Below are 12214 nucleotides of genomic sequence, written 5' to 3' on the forward strand. Positions count from 1 at the left end.
AAATTCACACATTTCAACATTGAAAATTGACTTGGACACCAAAAAGTGACTCTGCACCAATGAAAAGTGACAATATTCAATATTTTAGTCTTGAAAATAGTCTTAAATACAGGATATTGACATTAGATTTATGAAAATTGACTTAAAGACTTTCAATTTTTTTTACTTTGCTTTTCATAGGCAAGGACTTTAAAACTGCTTTCAGCTTGGAAAATCGAGTTTTAGGGTTATCTTCACCAAGTTTTTGACATAGTGACTAAAAAAACTATTTTTACATTTTCCATAGGCTTAAACATGCCATTTGACGCTTTGTCAGTATTAAATTGACCTCTAGACGCTTTACTGTGCTTTAAGACTGAACAATCGAATTTTAAACTAATTTTTATAGTAAAAGTTAAGTTTCAGACTCCTCATTGATGAAAGTAAACAATTTTGGCATTAAATGCTACGATATTAGTTTTGAACACTAATTTATAGAATTAAATTAATTCGAAAATTCGGACTGTTAGCAGTGTTTAATTGAATAAAAGAAAGTTTGATTGAATGATCAGTTTTACACTAGCTATAGTCTAAAAAATTGAACGCCATTAAACATTAGTCCAAAAAAACTATTTTTTTACTATTTTCAGTGCCAATTTTGAATAATTTCCAGTGAGCGTAGAAAATAAAGACTATCCCCCTATATCAACGCATCTAAACAATGTGATGTGAATGACATTCATTTGAAGAATGTCATTCACATCACATAACGAGTACTTATTTCATTATTACTTGTTCCAAATCTGATCAAAATTGGTCAAACAGTCTGACAGTGAAAATTTTTTAAATTGAACTTTTTAGGTCTGTGTCTTCCTTAGGAAGCATTAAAACTTATTTTTTGATGGGCTATCGATTGGTGAATTATTGACGTTTAAAACTGGACTGCTCTGTATGTTGTTAATTAAACTAGTTTTATCTACGTTTATGAAAAGAGCATTATTAATTAGTAGGCACTTTAGCAATAAGCCGATAAGCCGTAAAATATGAAACGTAACCAAAATTAATAATGACAAATGAAAGAATTAGCAGTAGGTAATGTATCATTCAGAGAGAAAATAAATAAACTCCTACTGACAGTGTTTTATGTAGGGTTAACGTCATTTGAAAACCTTCCGGCAGTAAATACGGAGATTTCCGTGGAAGGCTAGATTATTGCAAATTCTCAATAGTAAACAATTACCAGGGGATTATATCGAGGTTTATTAGCCGCCGACTAGTAAATATACAGGGTGTCCCGCGAGGTAAGGGACAAAACTTCACTACGTGTTCTTTAGGTGAATTCGAGTCAAAAATGTTCTATGAACATGGGTCCGCAAATGCTTCCTTACCGAGATATGATTTTTTAAATTTAATAGTGATTTTGTGCCGAAAACTACAATGGCTCTCATCCACATCATTAAAAGGGCTAGACTATGCTTACAATGGGAAAATCGACACTTTGAACAATTATTAAAAAACAGTTATTTTCCAAGAGGTATTAATTTTTTTTGTAAAAAAATATTTTTGTGAGGTTATTGTACTTTTCAACACAATAAAACTATTAAACTTAAAAAAATCGCATCTTGGTAAGGAAGCATTTGCGGACCCATGTTCATAGAACATTTTCGACTCGAATTTACCTAAAGAACACGTAGTGAAATTTTGTCCCCTACCTCGCGGGACACTCTGTATATGCACGTCTAATTGTATTTCCACATAATCTCGCATTGCTGATAACGTACATGACGCCTTACATGTTTCGAGCATATAGATGCTCATCTTCAGAAACTTCCAGAGGATGATGAACAGGTTCCGATCAGAACTTCCTGAGGTTTTCATGTTGGTGTACCTAGACGATTTAATAGTAATATCGCCGCTTTGAAACGCATTTAAAGGACATCGAGGCAGTGTTTCAACATCTCAACAAGTTTAAACAAACTTAATCGATCCAAATGCTCTTTTTGCTGTGATTCAGTGCGATATCTTGGACATCGAATAACCCCACAAGGAATACCACCGGATGAAGAAAAAGTAGCTGCCATTAAGAACATGCCACCTCCAAGAAACGTTAAACAGTTATTGACTTTTGTGCAGACCTGCTCGTGGTTTCGCCGCTTTATTGAGAACTTTGCACAGCTCTCACAGCCTCTCACATGTTTAACTAAGAAAAATGCTACATGGCAGTGGGGTCTTAGCCAAGAAACTGCTTTTGAGAAACTTAAGGAGCTGTTAAGTTCATCCCCAATACTCCGACAAGCAAGTCCAAATCTGCCATTCACACTCCGGACAGACGCAAGCAACTACGCTCTTGGTGCGGGTCTGCTCCAGGGGGAGGGCACGGACGAACGACCTATCGAATATGCTTCCAGACTACTCACGTCAGCTGAACGTAACTACAATACCACGGAACGTGAGGCATTAGCAGTTGTCTGGGCAGTACAGAAGTTCCGTGGCAATATCGAAAACTCTATGGTAAAAATTCAAAGCGATCATCAACCACTGCGCTGGCTGATGAATCTGAAGACTCCAACGGACCGTCTTGCCAGGTGGGCCCTTAGCCCGCAAGGATTTAACCTTCATATTGACTATATCCGAGGGAAAAGAAATAATGTCATAGCTGACACGCTATCGAGGCCACCACTCTCTGACATTGAAGAAACGGAGTTAGTGAACATGGTGTCTACGGACTTTCCAACCAAAGCAGCTAGCGACATCAGAAAAGAGTGCTACCTTCAAAAATTTGTTAACTCATAATTTGCAATCTTGTGTGCAGTACCAAAGGTTGATTCTAATCACAGTTGAAAATTTATTGCATATGAACAAAATTGTCCGACCAGCCACTCACCGAGAGTGGTCGGGGTTCTTATGGTTTCTGACAACACAGCTATTGGAAAGCAGGGTATAACAAACCATATGGTAGTTCGGCAAATCCGTATGGCTGACGCAAAGGTATATGTTTGGTTAACTGCTCTTCCTATGTTCTATCTGAACTACTTGAAGTGTGAAGGGTGAATGACAAGTGACAGTCGACAGATCTTGCAAGATGTGTAAATTACCAATAAAAATAATACTAAATGAAAATGAATCTATTTCAGTGTCTTGGTGATTTCACCGACTTCATTAATTCAAAGAAAAACTACAATCTCGCAAAGGTCTAGATCAAATTACTCTTAATTGATGTTTCAGAATTTTACAAATTTGTTTTGTGTGCTGATATAAGTTTAGAAGGTGGTTCCACCACAAATGTGTGTTTCTTAAACAATTCACAACTATGAAATGGCCCCAATTGTATGCATACAGATCGGTTTACAATATTACAAACGCATGTAAGTATTGCTACTACTAAATATGGTTTTAACTAGAACTACACTGACCTCGTTTTACTGCCTTTTGATGTCTTTTTGATACCTGTCTCGACGGGTTGACTATATGTCTATACGACTTCCTTAAGAGGCTGCCCAGTACAACTTGGTGAATGTTCGGTAATGGTGATAAGCAGACCCATGTGCGGTGATAGTGCTTTGACTGCAGTTAATGTGTGCCAACAGAAAAAAAAAGCCTAGAAACATGCTATGTTCTATACGACATCCAAACAAGGTACAGCTAGTATTGGGCATTAAGCAAAGTGGATATTATGGACACAATTGCAACTTATACATACCCCAGATGTTGTCGGGCTTTTGTTCCCAACGCAAAATAGTATTTAATTCATTGTCTCAGTTAAATCCCTTACGGCAATGGAACACATCAATTTCCAATAATTTTTGAGATTAAGAACATATTTCTAGTCTTATAAAATCCGCTTAGCGAAATACATTTTTAGAACAAACATGTGGCATTCACAAAATCCTAAACCAAAAAGAAGATCCAATTCCAATCTATGTGATTCTAGAATATCTAGTCCTAATTTGCAATTGGTCCAAAATAGACACATAAGAGTGCTCGCTCTGCCATTGGTCTTAAATCCCAAAAATCACTACATAAATTGTCAATACTCAAATTGCACAAATCAATCAACCCATCAATAACCTGTCAATCGTCATTAAGCGATACGTCAAATGTCAGACCAACAGAATGTTAATATTTACTTTCGAACAAGTTATGTTTATATGGGTTAAATCCTCTGTTTGTTTAATTAAACACTTGTTTGTCTCTCACCTTAGATCTGTCACCCATACTCAAAGGATAGAATAGATCAACGGTATTGTGACTGAACTTGGTTGTGATTATGTAGAAATGTCGTTCTTCAATTCAGTTGTTCATCAGCTCTGGTAAGTGCTTAACGTTAATTGAACTACAAGGACACAACAACATAACTGTATGCATCAGAAAAGGGGACACCAAAAAAAACCGTAACAACACCCCCTTACTTAAAATAAAGTTTTCGAAGAGAAAACTGACTAATTAGTAAGATTAAAGATGGCTGTTAACTGCTGAAGTGCGCAGCTAGATATGATAATCGTAAATGGCTGGCCGAAATCAGGAAACAAGAAGAGAATAGCAAACCGTACTTGTGGAACGAGTCCGCCCGAAAGAAACACACATCGTGCATGGTTAGTCCTCAAGATCTGGTGGGTGAGCTTTGAGATCTTTGGCGTGCCAAACGCCCTGACCGCGTACCGTCGAGTCAGTCAATTCATACGTCCATGGCGACACAATTTTGGATATAACAAACGGCCCTATGTACTTCGGCGCAAACTTTGCCGTGAAATGATTGATGATGATGGCATTAGAGATAACGTAATTTCTTCGCCACGCCACTTGACTCTGCCTATACGCCTGTTTCAAGCGCCTTTGTACCTCAGCATAAACCCTTCTCAGTAAAGCTGCATGACACTGAGGGTCATGTTCGTCATTTGACTTAACGATGGTCGTAGACGTTTCAAGTTCAGTGAAGGAATGCTCACGACCAAACATTATAAAATTTGGTGTCATGCCTGTGACTTCGTGAGTAGATGACCTAATGGCACATCCAGCCCTAGCCAAAAACTTATCCCAGTTTTTGTGATTATCCTCAACATATCCAGAAATAATGGTTTTCAATACGCGGTGAACACGCTGAACTGGATTTGCCTTGGTAATAGTTTGCTGTAAAACACAATTTTACTCCATACCGCCCCAGGATACACCGAAATATTTTGCTGCGGAATTGTGGTCCGTTATCTGCTATCAGTCGGTCAGGGACTCCATAAATCAAGAAAACGTGATCCTCCAACCATTGTACAACCTTGCCTGCAGTTGACGAGCGTAATGGAAAGAAAAGACAGTACTTGCTGAAAACATCTAATACTGAGAAAATGAAACGGAAGCCAGAAGAGGACCTCGGAAGTGGATCTATCAAATCTATACTAACAACTTGCCATGGTTTGGTGGTGGTAGGTGATTTACTTAGCCATGAGTCCAGTGGGGGGACGTTGCAAAGGCTTTGTTTTCATGCAAACTTGACATCTAGCAACATAGCGTACTATGTCGGTCCTCATACTGGGCCAGTAATACCTTTGGGAAATTCTAGAAAATGTCTTGAATACCCCTAAATGTCCTCATGTGGGGTATCATGATGTTTGCTTATAATGTCCTGTCTTTCTCCTTTTGGCACAACTGTCCGCCAATTGTCTTTATCTTCCATGATGTAGTAGTAGGTGTTGGTTTACACGCACACCTCCGGTAACTCGCCATGCTGGAAATTTAGCAGAAAACTTCTCTATTTGCGCTATCATTTTCCGATACCAACGATCAGCAACAAGTGCCCTGTCCCCGTCAGCAACACCGACTGAATCTATCTGAGGAACAGACCGTGATAAAGCGTCCAGTACAACGTGATCCCTTCCCTTCCGATGAACGACGGCAAAGTCGTACTGTTGGAGGCGTACGGCCCATCGCGCAATCCGTCCAACTGGATCCTATACGAATTTAACCAATTAAGGCTGTAATGATCCGTTACAACGGTAAAGTGTGTCCTTTCTAAATAAGGACGCAACTTTTCTATTGCAAATAAGACAGCCAGGCACTCTTTTTCCGTTGTGCTGTAACGTCTTTCAGCTTTATTCAATGAACGATTCAGAAAAGATACCACTCGCTCCTCGCCATCAATCGTCTGAGTCAAAACGGCTCCCAATCCAAAATCAGACGCATCGCACTGCACGACGAACGGATGATCAAAATCAGGGCACGATAAAATGGTAGAACGAATCAAATGTTCTTTGATAGAACCTTGTGAGTGCTGTTAGAGGAGCTACCACAGAAGAAAAATTTGGCACAAACCTCCGATACCATGACGCCAATCCAACAATTCGACGTATGTCGGAGACATTCTTGGGTTCCGGTATCCTGAGAATCGCCTCAACCTTCTCCGGGTCAACCATCAGCCCTGTGAATTTCACTATATACCCCAAGTACTTGAGCTCAGGCTTGCAAAAATTGCACTTGGTTCTGTTAAGTGTTAAGCCTGCATCAACAATACGTCGTATTACCTCACGAAGCACCTTGAGATGGTCCTCGAACGTAGCAGTGCAAATGATCACATCATCCAAATATACAAATACATGCTGTTCCAGATCGACTCCAATCACCTTGTCGATAAATCTTTGCTACACCGCAGGCGCGTTGGTGAGACCCAACGGCATACGTTTAAATTGAAACAGCCCACGGTTTGGTATTGTGAAAGTAGTAAGAGGTCTAGATTCCAGCGCAACGAGGATCTGCCAATAAGCGGACTTTATATCCAGCGTACTGAGGAATTTTGCGCCACGCAGTTTATCGAGTGTAGCTGACAGGTACGGAATTGGATAGGCGTCAGGAATCGTTACCTTGTTGAGCTGCCGATAGTCAACACAGAATCGCCACCCCCAGGCTTTTTACGTACCATGACTATCGGAGACGACCACGGTGAGTCTGATGGTTTTACTATGTCGTCCTTGAGCATCTGTTCCAGTTCCTTATTGACTTTGGTTTGAGGTGCTCTGGAAAGAGGATAATACCTCTGTTTTATCAGATTTTTTTTATTTTTAACTCCACCACCTGTTACGTTCGAAATAGAGTTTTCGTCCGTACCTCGTTTGGTTTGTGTTTTTAATGTCCGTGGGCCTAGTTACACTAGTAGACCGATTCCGATCGCTTAAATCCTCCAATTGCACTTTGTGCACATTTTGTTGTAAATGTGGGTGCGTGACCTGATAAGTTATCAGGTGCCGTAGTCACGTGATTGGTTTCGATTTTTGTCGGGGAAGCGTCGGTTTGTGGTCGAGTTTCTTTGTGTCAGGTGCCATGTGCCTATTTAATCACCCCACTTTGTGATATCGGTCTCTTTACCACTACAGCACTCGAACTGCCGACATCTGATCTTTTTTCTGAGCGGTGTGGCGCGTGTGAATTTTTAATCCGTGATCATCTGGCCGAATTACAGGTAAATTGGTTTTATTGTTAGTTCTTTTGAATTATTTTGTATCGGCCCAATTTTCCAACACAGTATTGTGTTCGGCCCAACCGGAGATCCAAAGATTTTCCAACCGGATATTCAGAGATTTTTCCAACCGGATATTCAGAGATTTTTCCAACCGGGGATTCAGAGACTTTTCCAACCGGAATTTCAAGGACTTTCCGACCGGAATTTCAAGGACTTTCCGACCGGAATTTCAAGGGCTTTCCGACCAAAGATCCAAGGGTTTTCCCGACCAAATAACATTTCAATCGGGGATTGAATCAGCCTGACCGGGACTGCTTTGTCCAGAGTTTTCCGGACCAACCCACGTGTTGGAAAAGCCGATCACCGGCCACAGAGTTTCAAAAGGTCAGAGTCGAACCACCACAATTCCTCACTTGATTTAGTTTTATTCAATTTTATTTTATTTTTATTTTTTAGTTATATTAGTTTGCTCTAAACAACTTCAACACTTGTCATCACCTCTGGTCACCTTTTTGGTTGCCGGAACAAGTGTTAATAATAATAATAATAATAATAATAATAAATTTATTGCCATCAAAATGATACCAAGATCACAAAGCAACGTCACATGTTGGTGTTTGAAACACCTAAAGTAAAAGTAGAGTTTACATTTTTAAAAATTTAAAACTAGATTGATGTATAAGTGACAGTACATATTTAAAATACAACATTTAATAATATGACAATTACTTGGTAAAATTGAAACAATAATATTGTTTTACCTTAAGAAAAGTGATGACTCTCTCTCTGAACGAGGCGGCAACCCGAACCCGTCGAATATCACGTGGCAACATGTTGTATGCTTTGATCGCTCTATAAAAAGGGCCTTTTTCGAAGAAACTTGACTGATGTCTGGGCACGCGAAGATCAGTAGCACACCTGGTGCCCATCGACATTTCGGGGGTATAAATATCACAGTTTCTATTAAAGAGCTCAGGGTTTTTCTTCACAAAAACCACCAGTGCCAGGAAATACAATGCCGGAGCAGTAAAAACGTTAAAACTACTAAAATAGGATTTACAACTAGTGGTAGGTTTTAAATTGAATATAGTACGAATGATGCGTTTTTGCGCTATGAATACCGACGATGAGCCGCCGGCTGAAGAACCCCAGAACAGGATACTATATGAGATTAATGGTTGGACACAGGAAATGTAATACATTCGAATGGAATCTAAGGTCAGAACATCTCGGAGTCGGCGCAAAAGAGCGCAGATGCTGCTTAGTCTGGAAACAAGGACTTTGCTGTTTATTTCCCAATTTAATTGTGGTTCCAGATAAACTCCTAGAAATTTTGTGCCGCTATCGACTGGAATAGATCCACCTTTACAGGGAACGTAAAGGGAGTAGTTTTGCTTTTGTTTATCAAAGTTTAGCAACCGAGTCTTTTCAACATTCAATCTCAAGCAGTTTTCCGCGCACCATTCTTCCATGGTTTGTAGCGTTTTTGAGCAAAAAGATGATAGGGTTTTGTTAGTTGAACATGCCAATATGACCGAAGTATCGTCAGCATACTGACAGACCATTCCGTCGTCAACTCGTTCGGACAATTCGTTGACATAAATTATGAATAAGAGTGGACCCAAAATGGATCCCTGCGGGACTCCTTGTGTAATTTTTCTTGACTGAGATATATGTGTAATGCCATTTGACGTTATTGAAACACACTGACTTCTGTTTTGTAGATAAGACTGAACCAATCTAGAACAGACTCCCCTAACACCGTATCCCTCCAGTTTTTGAATTAAAAGTTCACGATTAATATTGTCAAAAGCCTTTGACAAATCGAAATAAATACCAGCTACCTTGTTTTTATTATCTAGATTTTCCATAATATAATTTATTGTATTATATATGGCCAATTCTGTTGACTTTTTTGGTAGAAAACCATACTGATGAGTAGTAAAAATATTAAAAGAGCTAAAATATTTATACAACCGGTCGTACAGTGCCCGTTCGAATATTTTCGAGAGAGAGGGTAAAATTGAGATGGGTCTGTAGTTTTCAACTGATGTAGGTTCTCCGTTCTTGTAGATGGGAACCACTTTGGCCCCTTTTAAACTATCTGGAAAGGTACCCGTGGTGAAACTCTCGTGTTGAAGCTGTTTGTTCGTTTTCCCTGGTGTTCTGCTGTTTTCTGCCTTAGGTACCTGTCACCAGTCTCTGGACCCCATTTCCTACCTGGAAATCAGCGGTGGCCACTACTGACTACTGGAAAGAGGATACTGGAGGTTCCAGGACCCAAACATTGTCTTAAGAACTGGTAAGGGGAGTTAGAGACAGTTTGGCACTGGGAAAACTTTTCCTGTTTTTTTTTTTCATTTGTTCAAATTTAACTTTCTTTTTGTTTTTAACATTTTTGTGGCAACTTTTGTAAATTTTGTAAACTTTTGTAAATTTTTAGAAGTGTAAATATTGTAGTTTTGTTTTTTAATTTGTAATATACACGTGTACATATACAACAAATGGTTCGTTTGATTTCCTGCGGTATATCCAAGTGTGTTCATTTATAGATACTTATGAACTCATGCAATTAATCCACGACCTTGAGCTATCTAATGAAAAAATGTTGAAATCTCATTAACGTGAGGTTTCATCTTAACACACCTCAGTATGGCCCAAGGTGGTCTTCATAGCGACAAACGATTCCGTGATAAGCGCATCAAGTTCAACCTCTGAGTCGGGCTTAGTACCTCGTCCGAGTGAACAATAGTTACGTCAGTGATTCTCGTCTTTCCTCGTTAAAATGCCACTCCTGAGCCAGCAAATCAGGCACTATTCCCATTTTTAACCAGAATTCCACGCCTAGTATCAGTGAATGGGGTATTGAAGGCACCACTAATACATCCAGCAGTATCATCCGATCTCGCAGTCGAATTGGCAAATCCACGGACCCGAGAACTTCACACATCCCACCATTTGCCACCTGACACTTTAAAACAGACGATTTAATTTTACACATTGAACGCAGCTTGGCCCAACCAAAACTACCAACAATTGTCTTTGTGCACCACTATCCAAAAGACCTGACATTTTCATGCCCAAAATATCGACAGTCAAGTAAAGTCGCTCATCCTGTCGCGCATGCGTAAGTACGTAGTCCAGCACAGCTTTAGTTTGCTCACTTTTATTATCAGGATATTTATTGGCCAACTGTGACAGAGCTTCCAAGCGAGGGGAATCTCCTCGCTGATACGCCGTTTTTTTGACATGAACACGTTTGACTAGTCACTTCCCTGTTACCACACTTATAGCAGAAAACAGTTTTTGGTTCCTTACTTTTTCTAAATCTGTGGCCACTCTTCCCACAGTTCCAACACACCGGTGATGAAATTTCCACCGCATTCACAAGAGTGTTTATGGTTCGGTTTGTATCAGTTCAGGCAATAGTGGGACATTAACCGAGGTGGTCTGTTGTTGTGAGGATCGCCGATACGCCAATCCGGGCTCTACGAGTTGCCGCGAATTTGTTGGAGGAGGAACAAAACGCTGAATACGTATCTCGGTTTCTTCGATGGCTCGACTTAACCGTAGAAGCTCCGACATGGATGAAATTGGTGCACAGCCAATCGACTCTAGATGTATGGCAGTAAGTTTCTCCTTACAATATTGAGTTTGGTATTCTCAGACAGAAGCTCTGACAGTCTACGGAATAGATTTTCCATCGCTACAATATAATGCAAAACCTTTGCTTGAGCTCCTTGTGTGCGCTTCCTGATTTCGTCCCAAAGGCTGTAATTATAGTCATATGGCTAAAAAGCCTCACTTAACTGCAGCGCCAGATCATCCCAATCCATTCACCTGTTCGGTACCATAGAAGTGCGCCGCCCATTAATAATTCGGGTGCAGGATCTGAGTAATTGTGTCTTGGAAACACCCCTTGATTACAAACTTGACGTCCCATCGTCCGACAAATCCCTGTTGTCGCTGACACCCTTCAGAAAGATTGTTACCGCCAGAGGCTCTAAGCGGTGACAATCTCAACTCGTCTAACAGCCTAGCCACTTCGGCCAATGGGATTGATGTAGAATGTTCTCTTTCGCGCCAGGTAGAATTTCCACGGTTATCCGAATCAACATTAATGTCAAAGTGTACGTGACTCGTTGCTCTAGCCGACAAACGCTTATAATTTCCAACATTTGAATTTCTCATATTCCTGTCCTGAGCTTCAAAATAAGTCCCGTAGTTTTTGTTCAATGGTTCAGACAATCTATTTGCAGAGTTCAAGATCTAGTTCTTAATCCTTCATCAAATCCACACTTTTCTGGGTTTTTGATCGACCACTTCGTTGTTCTGACTGCGTTTTTGGAGTTCAAAATGTAAGTTTGATTTTGCGGTCTGGGCATTTGCTGCGACAATCCTCCACTAGAGCGAGTGAGATTACTCTTCTCGTGGGAATCTCGAAACAGTCCTGTTTTAGGAAGAGTATCACCTTGATAGTATCATATCTAGGTAGACGTTTTGAACCCACATCTCCATATTCCGATATTCTCCTCCTTTGACCGAAATTGTCATCCTGAAACAAAGGCTGGTATCGATGTATTTCTGGCCCCGTGAGCAAATCATTGCCAACATTCTCGTTCGTAGAGGGACGCTGCAAAACGTTACCAGCACCCATCGATCGTTCGGACGAAGGCAACAAGCCAGGATCATGACCCATGCCTGAACGGTCTTGAGTAGAGTGACCAACTGCTCCGGCTCCAAATGTATCCGCGCTGTCTTCCATTTTGATAAAAGAAGGCCGTACCAATCGGC

This window comes from Ips typographus, linkage group LG5 (genome assembly GCF_016097725.1).
Source record: "Ips typographus isolate SLU linkage group LG5, UJ_Ityp_2.0, whole genome shotgun sequence".
Taxonomy (NCBI): Eukaryota; Metazoa; Arthropoda; class Insecta; order Coleoptera; family Curculionidae; genus Ips; species Ips typographus.